This window comes from Amyelois transitella, chromosome 13, assembly GCF_032362555.1.
Source record: "Amyelois transitella isolate CPQ chromosome 13, ilAmyTran1.1, whole genome shotgun sequence".
NCBI lineage: Eukaryota > Metazoa > Arthropoda > Insecta > Lepidoptera > Pyralidae > Amyelois > Amyelois transitella.
This window is the reverse complement of record NC_083516.1, coordinates 2,534,128-2,547,524: the sequence shown is the minus strand read 5'-3', so window position 1 is coordinate 2,547,524 and position 13,397 is coordinate 2,534,128. Positions and strand designations below refer to the sequence as shown.

Below are 13,397 nucleotides of genomic sequence, written 5' to 3'. Positions count from 1 at the left end.
GCAGAGCTTTATCATTTTTATCGGTGGAAATCTTTTTTTTACAAGAACGACGGTATCTTTATGTAGAATTTTGAAAATAACTTTATAATACCAACGCACTTTGGGAATATTGGAGGCAAAGCTTGGAGCATAAGACTTGGAGTGATCCTATCCTAGGAACTCTGACAGAATATTAAGGGTTATTAAGGGATTGGCGACGCGGCAAACTATTTCATAAATTCAAAACTGTGTTTTTATTACATCGTCCAAGTTACATTTTTAAAGTATTATTGGATTTCTGAAATAAGTTAACAATTTTTCAACTATAATATTGAATTATAGCTGGATTTGGATATTATATTCATTGGACTATTCAACAACTAAAAAAAATTAGAATATTTCTGAAACTATTGTCAAAAACAGTATAAAAGAGCAAGCGTAACTAAATTCCGCTTACACATGTGGACATGTTCGTTGTTCATTTAAAAAAAATAATCTTTTCATAGACGTGTGATAACAAAGGCACACGATGGTAGACAGGTAAAATAAAATAAGGTTTTAACACCGTCACACGCCGATAGGGACGTGAGGGGCCCGATGTCATACGCGGCGTGAAACGGTTTCGATTTTGGTGCAAGTTACAAGCGGCAGAGACGACTAATTAATTTATCCAGACTCAGATCACAAGAAATTTAATTTAGTATTATAAAGTGTGTCCTATAATATATATAATAAAATAGGATAAGCAAAAAAAAAATACAAGAAGGTAAACTTCTGCCTTCAAAACTCGTCAGCTACATATTTAGTAATATAAAAAAGGTATATTTAGAAATTTAAATACTGCCAACTAATAAAAATGTTAACTTAAAAACAAGCATAAGCACATCTAAATATTTAAAAATTAACAGCTGTAGTGTTCGTTTCGTTCGTTCTTTCGTATTATCATCAAATCATCAAGTTTATAAACCTCGTAAATTTCTATCTAGTTAATTATCATAATTTTCACCAACATATTTATTCCTTTCAAACTAACAACGAACGGACACGTGGGCTGGGTTGCTAGTAGTTAATTCTTATCACTTGTACCCCACAATCACCGCAAAAGAACAATGCACAACTGTGGTCGCCGAGCGTGACTGTACCGAGTTCAGTGCGATATGGTACTGTTGGCCGCATAAATAAGTGCTTGTATCGTGGAAACGCTATTTTCGGCGTTAACGGTGAAATGGCAGTACTGGCAACACTTTGTAACTATTTGTTCAACTTTTGAACCTATTATTTATAGTTTTAGTAAATCACGTACGGGTTGAATAACTCCGCCAATGTCACTTTTTGTTTGACGGACATTAAGGTTTTTGTGGCAAAAAGTAAAATCGTATAGCATGACTTTTAAACATTAGATGCATAAGAAGGCATATACTTTGCGTATGTGGTTTCAAACGAAAAAAGAACCCCAACCTTCTATTCTTTTATTTCACAAGAAGAGACTAAAGGACAAACAGTAACAATTTCTTCCTTGATTACGTATGAGAGAAGTGTTTGTAATTAAATATGTATTACAAAATAGAATTGATACTCAGCTTTTGTACTTGTGTCATAGAAAATGCTAGCATAAGTTAACTTGTGAAAGCTATATGACTGACTTAAGTTTTAATAAGTTAAATCCAATTTAAAACTCTATGACCTAACACAGTTATAATTTTCATCAGATATTTTAAAATTAAGCAGTCAAGTCGATCAGACTTTAAGTGCATGTAAGTAATTACTAAGAAATGTACCTAAAACACGTAAGCCTGTTTAATGTATAATCAATCCTTAGGCACGCGAATCAAATTTGCATGAAAATTTTTACTAATATCATATATTTTGCAAATTTTACGCTGAAGGAAATCATAGTAAGAAAACCTGGACATGGTAGCTGAGTATGTGTCCTAGATTAGTACATATTCCTGGTCAACTCAGTCAATTGTATACCATGAGGCAAACCTTACCTTTCTTTGGTGGTAGTTCAATCATTATAATTTGTCCAGTATATATTGATATTTAATATATTATTATATTACTTACTGCACCCCTAGACTATATAAGAAACCTAAATGCCAAATTTCAAGTCTTTAAACCCAGAGATTCGGGCTGTGCATTGTCTGTCAGTTAATCAGTCAGTGTCTTCTTTTATTTATTTGTTATGTAGGTCACAGATGTCAAGAAGTAGTCGCTTAGTGTAATATCCCTTTCTCTCTCCTAAATTGTGGTAATTCCCGATTCCAGGACTCTTCCCTGGGGAGCAAGCGGGACAAACACCACGAGGACGATGAATATATGACTAAAATAACTAAAATATTCAATTCAATATCGTTACCTACATCCATCAAAATATCAATTTTTAATGAAGGCATATGTTTCAACTGATGAATAAACAAAAAAAGTGCGTGAAAAATAGAAATAAATTTTTATGTTTCAACTCTGAAAAGTTTCGTCTGTTGTAGCGGAGTCATTATGTATTGCGTAAATCCCCATGCGATGCAAGTGCTTGGGGCAAAATGATGCAGACAGAGTTTTGAGTAATAGGAATATGTATGTAGAATTTATAACACACCATAAGAGTAGAACATAAAATAATAGAACGAAAGATACAGAAATTCTGTCACAGAAATTTTATTTACTGTTTTCTTTGTTTTTCTCACAGCACTAGTCATTTTGAAGATTGGGCGAGTGAAGTTTTTAGGCATAATAAATTTTTCAAAGTCGCCAGTATTAAACCCTTTTAGACACATAGATTACTAAGATAAGGGTATGAATTTAGGTAGTATGACCCTTTCCATAATTCTTTATTATTTAGTGCCTTTTCGCAAGAGTACCTACTTATACTGGAGTATTCCATTTCATTATGTAGTGGAGTCTTTGTATTGATATGGTTAATTCTACAAACAATTTGGTTATGAAATCTCCTTTTTTTAACTTTTCAAATTAAACTATTATTGCCTCACGATAACAAGATATCCACGGACTGAGAGTCTATAAATACACTTAATAATTACCTATGACTCATACATAATTATAGCGAATTTGTATTTCTATAGAAACTAACAAGTGCTCGTATAAAAGTCTAGCCCGAGGTAAAAGGTCGCTGTCAAATAGAAAAATTACTTTCACGATAGGAAAATATTTCAGCTTTGAAATTGCTTATAGCTTTCTTGCCTATTGTGTTGTCAACTGTAGAACGAAGCTTATCAAACCTTCCCTATAATTTACCATTAATAGAACATCGATTCCTTAGTTCCCAACATAGAGTTTGGAATAATATAGGACTATAGAAGTGGAAGTATGCGGGGATCGTGGAAAATGAAAAGAAGTGTTCTTTACCTATCCCTAGGGAAAGAGGCGCAGTTTTACTCGGTGATTTAACGTATATGGATATATAGAAGTGGTAAGTAGGTACTAACAAATGTGTCGTCACAAATGATGATTGTGATTTATTTGACGAAAAGTGCGTGCGATCTTCATTCCTATAGTTACAAGCACAACAGAATATTTCTATTTTCATGTTTTAATTTTTAACTTCTTTACATATAATTCAGTATACAGTTTAATCCACCATCTTAAATTAATCCCATCTCTATGGTTCCCACAGTGCCCTGCCCGGGGCTATCCGCCTGTTCCCAGGACACTGAATCACGACAGTTCCGTGACTTGGCTTGTAATGACGCCATGAAGAGTTTACGGTGACCGGCGTATAGCACAACCGCAGCTATCAGGACATCGACCACTTAGTCATTGGACCAGACAGATATGGCTTTAGAAATTATGGATGCCTTAAATGTGGTCAAGCCTATATGTGCTTGTAAAATTTGGTGTCTCTTTGGGGTGGCTAAAGTAGCAAAGTACTCTGACTAAGGTTGCAAGGTACCTAGAGTCATACAGTGATAATAGCTTTTTTGTATTGTATTTAATAGCAGCATATCAAAAAACTACTTAAAGTTATCTATGATATAAATACATCAAACTGACCTTAGACTAAACTTATCTCTAATGTTAAAAATAAGAAATTACTACTAATACCTGATACCTCAACAAAAAGAGTTACAAAAAAGCGGATACTCGATCATCAAAAATTTTCTGAGTCACTAAGCAATATCTTAAAAAAAATAAAATCGCAAAATCTGCAACTCATTTTAGTCCGGATAAGCGCATCCCAAATCGGGATTAAGGAGAGCGATTGTAAAAATAAATCATCTGAAAATTAAGTTGTCAGTGCCATCTGGCAAACAGCTTACCTAAGGTCTTTTTTATGGTCTTCTCTCGTTGGCTACAGCCGGCTGAGTAAATGGTTACAGTGTAATGTATATTTATGAAATTCTTAGTCTTTGCCACTGTGGCTTCGGTGCTGGAAAGTTCGATGTCATGAATTTTGAACATTATGTTAATGCGCCCAGTTTTTCTTGTATAACGAGAAAATTGGAACTGTTTTATGAAAAACTCATTGTTAACTTTGAAAAAAAAACGGGTCAAATGTAAGACGGTTTTTCTTACATTTTGAATGTAGGTATGGTACCGATCCCTTATTAGCAGTAGGCAGCATGTGCCCGCAAATCCGATCGCGTATATTGTGGTTAATTACAAACACACACACATTTTTAAGAATGTAAGGTACCCTATGTTATTTTTACTACTTCTAACTATGTATGTGTGTGTCAAAATCAAGATCAGTTTAGTGGATAAAAAAACAAATACTCTTTACTATGGATTTAGTTGAATTAAATTACCTTTAAAAGTATTTATGCCTCCGTATCGATCTATGAAAACAAACAAAGAAATGAAACCAATTAATTCTCTAATAACAGTTATTAATTTCTAGCCTGAAAACTAATATAGTTCGGCATCATTCCACCTGTCCGAACTACGTTCGACATTAACCTCATTCGAACTGGTGAACTATTAAAACGCGATTATAACCTCATACCGACTACGTGTTTACTTGACAAGCTAAACGATAAAGGTGTCTAATATTTGGAATAAGAAAATGTCTGTTTTCGATTTTATACAGTACATTCTAACAATGTGGTTTTGTGAAAGAAATTACAGTAATAGTAACAGAAAAGGTAATGCTAATATGGTTGGGTTATGTGGAGAGGATGAATGAAATCAGGTTGACTACATAACCAAGTAAAAGGAGATTGTGAACGGAAAGGTAGGAGTAGGAAAGCCTAGGCGAACGTACCTTGATCAAGTTAAGGACGTCCTGGCAAAATGTCGGTCAGGACTATATGAAACTTCCGAGCGTAAGCGTAAGAAGTACATATGCAGTGATCGTAGCAAGTGAAAAAATGTAGTCTCTGCCTACACCTCCGGGAAAGAGGGGTGATTTTATGTAGGTATGTAGGTACCTGTATTCTAAATTAAATAACTCTAAAGCAAGTTTAATGTTAATTATATTTATTAATTAAAAGGGTACCTACTCGCCCCGTGGTTTCCCCAACATAACACCAAATGCCGTTATTTTCCTTTCCCGCGGGAATTTCAGAAATCTTCCCTTAATGCAGACCAAAACTAAGAACATAAGGGTCCGAACCTACATACTGAATTTCAAACCTCTAGGTAAAATAGCGTTTTGATCAATCAGTATTAGCTTTTACGTACATATAGGTAAGTATGGATTATGTTATCTGTTTAAGGTATAACTAGCCGTGGTCATGATACCTACAGTTTTTTACATCTAAACACTGTTGCAGACTGCGCTACGTAACGAGAACGAAATATTTTTAATATTGCGAAAGTTGGAGGAAAGGTCCATGTTTTTACTCCTTTTTTGTTTGAGTTTCAAAACTACCAGTATGCAAGGCCCAACAGAACTATCCTAGTTAAACAAAAAATAGAGAACATACCCTCTCCTGTTCTCCTGGTCGAAGTTTGTCCAGAAACAAGATAATTATATTAAAGTGTTAAATTATGGGTATTTTTTTTTCATTTGTGCTTATTAAGTAAGTTTACTTATTAAGTTTACTATTTCTACGGCGACTAAAGTTCAAAAGCACTAACTAATATTCTTATTTCATGTAGATATACACATATGAATCTATACTATGTTTTTAAAATACATATTTTATCTGTTTTATTTTGCAGAATCCAGCTTAACTTAACATGCTTTTCACATTAAATTCACCCGTAATCGCTTTAAGGCTCTATAAAATATTTAAAAAAATAAATGAACGCATAGTCTTCCCGGTTTGTGATTATTGACCGAGTTCTGTTCCGTACGAAAGTCGCGACAAGTGTATGTAGGTAAGTTTTTTAAAGTACTTATATGTAAAAAAATGTGTTTATACTTATAAAAAAAATGACCATAAAAAAAATGTTTTTGTTATACAAAAACATTTTTTTTTATTATTTAGTAAATATTCAAATTAAAGCTACATATTAAAATAAAATTAATTTCCCATTGGCACGTACTTTGCATTAAATCTAAGACAATAATGGGCCGAGAACAAAATGTCTCCGTTAAAACAGACAATGTTAAACACGGTTAAAACAATGATTCCTAAATAAGGACTTCATTTCCATAATTGCTTATACAAAGTTCCCAAACTCTCAAATGGTATAATGTTCAGGCCTTTTGGGAGTTTGAAAAAGATAAAATCATTTGAAATAATACACTTTTAAAAAAGGAATGCCGTGGTCTTGATCTTTAGGTATTTTGAAAGTTATTTAACTAAGTAGGTAAACTAGCAGTTTCATGCCAGTAATATCGTTAATTATACAAAATTACAGGGAGCCTAAATTTGACTAATCAATCGTGAATTTTCCTACTCTAACCACGGCACTGTAAGGCGTGATAATAGCTTTCATAGCTCTTCATAACAGATGCTAGGTTTTGCCCGGTTCACGACCCTGTTTCTTAATTCTTCTTTAGCCATACACTTATATCGTTAAAATAACTATTTATACGTAAAAACATATTCAATCAAGCTTCCCGGAAAAGGCAGGGAGTACTTGTGTTGCTATTGTGTATGTAAATGTAATGTGTCGCTAGTATTTTTGCCCGCCACAAATAAATTGATAGTACTAGCAAACTTTGAACAAAATCCATTCAGTTGTTTCGGCTCTGCGTAAATAGATACAGAAATCACCTATTTCCCCATTTTATAATGCCGATTCTGCCATCTGGTAGACCCTAAAATACCGCATCTGGTGAAAAAAGATAAGCATCAGCTCCAAATACAATAAGAACTAAAGAGAAGTTCATTTAACTTTGAAAACAAAAGGTTCTTCCTAGAATTAACATAACCACGTGCGGTATAGATAAAACTTAAGTTTAATATCTAGTTAACCGGCGTTTAAACTCGGCATTTAGTGGTATGAATGAACAATCGTCAGATTCGAATCTTAACTGGGGGCAGTCACGACCGTGCGCTCTACCGACTACGCCGCAGTTCAAAGTTTCAAACGTATGGTGTAGGGCGACCAAGATTTATAATTAATTCAATTTGTATTATATTGTTTTGCACATCAGGATAGTATATAAAATTAACCTAAATATGTATAATAAATATGTATATAATAATAAAATAAAAATGAACATTTTTATTTTATTATTTTATTAATAACATAAAAATGAACATTTTTATTTTATTATTTTTATAAAAAAATATAATATATCCATCACAATTTTCCTTTATATTCTCATAACTATCTCTCAGTTTATTTTTCATATACATTTTTTATTATCTAAGCCAATAATTATTCCGCTTAGAATTTTATGGGATGCTTGAATAAAAAGATCCGCCTTACTTAAAAATATAATCCGCTTAAAATATGGCGCTGAATCATTGGCGATTTTTACATAAACTCGAATGACTTACCATGACAAGAACAGAAATTTGTATGTTCTCAATTGACTGACGAAAGAAGTAAAGTCATGGCAAATGAAAAAACATAATCTCAGCTTATCTCTCCGGGAATGAGGATTTATATGCAAGTTCGAAAAAAATTTAAAAATGATAATTCTTTATTATGGGATACTTTATATCACTCAATAATTGTCATATCTTTTGGTTTCACAACATTGGTTGATATCAAATAAATTACTTAAAACTAAGTTTACTGCGGGTTCCAAAGCGTCAACGACGTCAACTTCACAACTATCCAAAACTTAGAATAGAAATGTGGACAAGAGAATACATTGTTTAGATTAATTGACTTATTCGAAATTTTTATAACAAAATTTTAAATCCCCAGTAAGAACGACAGCATGGTGACCCTTGCAGCAGTGCTTTGCATTCAGGGTACGTATCTATGAGTCGGCGATAAACTTGCTTTTCACGCTTGCTTGTATCCACCTCGTGACTATTTGGTGTCACGTGCGTATTAAACTAATGGGGTAAAATGATTTGATGATGAACCCCTTTTGGATTTTTGTAGTCATGGAAAAGATTTTTAATGTACGTACATATATGTATATATAATCATATACAATATTCTATATATATATAAATAAATAATCAACAATCTCAAAAAGTGTGATAAGCCAGGTTCAGCTGGTAGGTTGAATGATGGTCAAATTAAGAAAGAGTCAGGTTGCTAGTCCATCGCTTAAAAGAAGAATCCTAAGTTTATAAGACCCACACAGAAGCTACAGATAAAAGCTAGTAAACAAATATTTCTAAAATTAAATACGATTTCCATAGAAAGTAAAGAAAAGTAAAAGAAAACATAGGTACATAATGGCTTCTTATGTTCGTATTCGTACGATAAAAATGCCTATAACACAAACACTCGTAAATCTCATTCAGAAAAAAATGGATACATTACTTCAAGCTTGGTTTTACGTCTTAGTTTCAGAATAAGCATATACGACCTTCTTCAAGTCAAAACAACTACCTACTTATTTAATTCCTTCTTCGGAAAGACGAAATACTGGCAGATCTATTTATAATAATTTTGTGATTATCCCGAGTATATGATTGCTGATAGCGAGAAGTTCAGGGTCGTCTACGACCATAATGCAGAATTAGTAAGTCTGGTAATTACAGACCTTCATGGCTCTTTTAACAGAGAAGTCTAACCCAGGATGGGTTAGACGGTTGGTTTTGTCTAACCTCATAATTTTAAAAAACTTAAAAAATAATTACAAGTTCCGTGGTAATACTGATGCCTCCTAAACATATCACACGATCACTCAAAGGAAATTGAATTGAATAAAACAGTTATCCCTTTTTGTCGAGGGGGTTTAAATTCAAATTATACTGTTAAAAAAGTTTTAATCTATAAGAATAGGGATTTAGTCTTAAAAAATAAATTACAAGTTAATAGTCTCATTTAAGTCAATTTACTTTGCAAAATGGCGGTGGTATGACACCCTACAAATCTGTTATTTTTCATTGTTATTTAAAATTTATCGTTGCGTTATCAACCCCTCAATATACTTCACTGAATAACTGACTGACAAGGAATGGAGGGTTAAGTCGCTAGGCCTTTTAATAAAGTGAATCTGTTTATTCTTTTAAGATGACACAGCTATGAAGATTTATGTAGCTTATTTGTAGATTGTAAAAGTCAATCAGGGAAAAGCTAATGAAATTGGATAAACTATGGCTGTTTTGCTTTTTATTATGACGTGAAACGGGACAGCAATAGTTTAGCCCCGCTGAAACAGGTGAAACTTAGCTTTAGAACTGAACGTGGCCCTACTGTCTTTTTAACACTGCTGACTCTGTCTACCTCGTAGGAATAAATCGTGATTGTATATGTATGTATTTGTGCCTATCAGCGAACCACGCATTTTAACGGGCACCTTACCGATTCGCAAACCGACGCTCTAAGATTCTTGATTACTACTACACATTACTACATACATACATATAATCTCGTCTATTTCCCTTGCGGGGTAGACAGAGCCAACAGTCTTGAAAATACTGTAAGGCCACGTTCAGCTGTTTCGCTTAATGATAGAATTGAGATTCATTTAGTGACAGGTTGCTAGCCTGTCGCCTAAAAGAATCCCAAGTTTATAAGCCTATCCCTCAGTCGCCTTTTACGAAATCCATGGGAAAGAGATGGAGTGGTCCTTTTCTTTTTTTGCCAGGAACAACACGGCTTTTTTATTAAATGTATAAAAGTCAATGCCTTAGAGGCGCTTTTCACTTTATTATTCTAGCCTCAATCAGGAATAGACAATGCTATCGGAGTGATTCACTTTTTCCATGCCATTCGACGGCTGAATGCTAACTAGGACTTATGTATGTATGTGTGACTTTAGTACCGTGACCGCAAATCCTATGTTATGCATTCAATTTGCATCACTCTGTCGGTTTGTATGCATCCTTGTGGGCCTCTAGTTGCGGTGGCACAATTGTTTTTGGAAAATGGGAAATTCTTAATTATGCGGTGAGCAATTGTTACCTATGTTGAATTTGACATATATCGCTAATTCTGTCAATTCTCGGATGTTACGTACGCGCTTTGGTGCCGAACATCGGGAAAAAAAGGTAAGAAAATAATGTTATATTTTTAACTAGAGGACGCGCGAAATGACGACTCCGCCCACGTAAAATCCTGTTAAGTTTCTTACCGTGGGAAATCCGTCTCTTAGGGCACATAAATAATTTAAATGATAAATTTATAATCTCTAGACCCAGCGGTTTAAGCCGTTTCGTCGTCTGGCAATCAGTCAATTACTAAATAACGAAAGAAGATTATGTAGATAGATAGACCTTATTACATAATGATACATACACATACATTAATTTAAATTTAAGGTAGAGTGGTGGTTATTTCACCAATAACATTATGTTGATAAAATAATTAATTTCTCTAAAATCAAGTTTGTTTGACCTGTTTGAAGTGTTCGGATAAAGACTAATAAATTTTACCCTACGGACCCTTAGGTACAAAGTTAATTAATAAACATACCTATATTTAATTGTAGATACAATTTTTTTAAAGTACAGAAGTACTTTTTATCACTTCGTTGTTAATTGAATTCGTGACAAAACATTTTCTTAGCCCATCTCGTGAGATCCGCGGTTTTATTTCATAAAAAAATATTTACATTACTTAAATAAAACTTGTTATACTTTAAGACAAGGCGCAAGTTTGTAGCGCCTTGTGGCAAGGACGTTATTTTAACATAATAACTTTAACATTTTAGTCATACATTTCGGCTAAGCTTTGATGAGTCATTTTCTTTTCCTTTTTTTACACTATGAACCGACCTTTTTTAATCTAATTTTCTTTCAAAGCTGGTTTACTGGACTTAAGGTCGTATGTCCCTATATATAGGCTTGTCTACGTCTATTCTCAGCCTCTCTTACACTCTCGCAATCTGACAAAACATTTTTGAACCCGTCTCTATGCCACGGGTTCCTGGTTACGCTTTATGGAACACTTTATGAATTATGCCGTGTGGTTACCGGCACCCATATAAAAAGAATAGAACCACTAAAAGGCGACTAAGGGATAGGTTTATAAACTTGGGATTGTTCTTATAGGCGATGAGCCAGCGAACTGTTACTATTTAAATCTCAATTATATCATTAAGCATAACAGCTGAACGTGGCCTGTCAGTCTATCAAGAACGCTGGGTCTCTCTTCCCCGCAAGGGTTATAGACGTGATTATATGTCTGAGTACTCTGCATTATTATATTTAGTTTTAGCGAAAGTGAGCGAATTTGTAACGCTTTTAAGGATTTTAAGGATCAGTAATTCACAAATAATTTACTATGATTCTTAATAGAAACAGTACTTAAATGACCTGGAACAATGGTTTTAGTTAACAATGGCAAAAATAACGAAAGTAATTATATAAAATAAAGATTAACTGACGAAAACTGGTTGTGTTTAAATTGTCGTTTTATCATGTTTCATTGATCTACGTTGAGGCATAAAATTTTGTGATATGATCGTTTACTAAATATCGTTGTAAATTTGACTACGATAATAGCCGGTTTAGTATTTTGGAGTGCTAATCGCTCCCCAGTTAACAGCTGTTCTATGTTTATTTGAAACAGATAGCATAACGAACGAACTAACTGTAATTAGGTGTAATATGAGATTGTTTACTAAGTTGAGAATTATGTACGCTTGCATAAAGAGAGTTATGAATGTGGATGAAGCGAAGGAAGTATGCAGAGATCGTGGCAAGTGGAAAGAGGTAGTCTCTGCCTACCCCTCCGGGAAAGAGGCGTGATTTTATGTTATGTTTTTACTAAGTCTTTCCTCCTATTCGGTACAGGAAAGTCTATATATTATATTTATAAACTAGATTATTCATGCAGCTCTGTTCGCGAACTTTTAAATTCCAGTTGTCATGGAATTTTGGGAAACCCTACTCTTAGTGCTCCTAGATTGAATGAGTACTAATAGATATTCTTATGGTGAGGGCAAACTAAAAAGGTGAATCAATTGACGAGGTTTTGACAGGTAAAAAGAGAACACTGTTTGACTGATTGACTATGTCAACACAACCCAATTCACTGGGTTAAAGATTTCAAATTGGGCATGTAGATTCTTTAAAGTCAATTGTACTAAAAAGAGAATTTCCCGCGGGAACGGAAATTAACGGAAGTCTTCGTATTATATGCATACTCTACTAAAAGAATAAGACATATAGCTAGCTCTCTTTTCTTTCTCAATTGCACTATTCCCGAAGCAACGTGACAAATTTTGTCATGTTACACTTTTCGACAGTCAGTCACTCGATCAGTTAGTAACGGGAGAGTTTTTATGAAAGACAAATTCTTTGTCGAAAACTTCGTTTGGTTTGCTCAACAAACATCATTATCCTGAATCCACGTCTTACTTTCCTCAAATAAGTGCTCCACTCGCGAATCAGAAATTTAACTTTTTGATTCCGAAGTAAAAAAGGCGAAAACAATAAATATAATGGGCATTGTACAGTGACGCCGCATGTCATTATTAGAATCTCAATTCCATCATGGAGCCATACATGAACGTGGCTTTTCAGTCTTTGCGAAACTGTTGACTGTGTCTATCCTGTATGGTATAAATACTTGATTATTTGTATATACTAGAGGCCGCCCGCGACTTCGTCCGCGTGGAATCAAGCCCGCGGGAACTCCGGGATAAAAAGCTATGATATCTATTTAGATAATGTTATTCTGGGTCTTCAGCTACCTACATACCAAATTTCATCGTAATCGGTCATCAGTAGTTTTTGCGTGAAAGAGTAACAAGCATCCATACTGACATACTCACAAACTTTCGCATTTATAATATTAGTAGGATGTTTGTATGAAATATGGGCAGTGTACTGTGACGGCTGAGAGTCAGCCATTGGTCGGAGAGAATGCAAAACAGTTCTTGAGTTATTATTAAACACACCACATCGTACTGTTTATTATGGCGAAAGTAGTACTAAAAGTAGTTATTACTGGTACTAGTAGTAGGCTAGAACTACTAGGTA

The 13,397-nt window shown here is 34.0% G+C and overlaps 1 protein-coding gene across 1 annotated transcript in view; it reads right to left on the bottom strand.

The window, feature by feature from the left end:
* The window catches only part of LOC106138276 (irregular chiasm C-roughest protein), a 70,365-nt gene that overhangs the window by 30,349 nt on the left and 26,619 nt on the right, over positions 1-13,397 (bottom strand). The gene's annotated exons all lie outside the window — the stretch shown is intronic.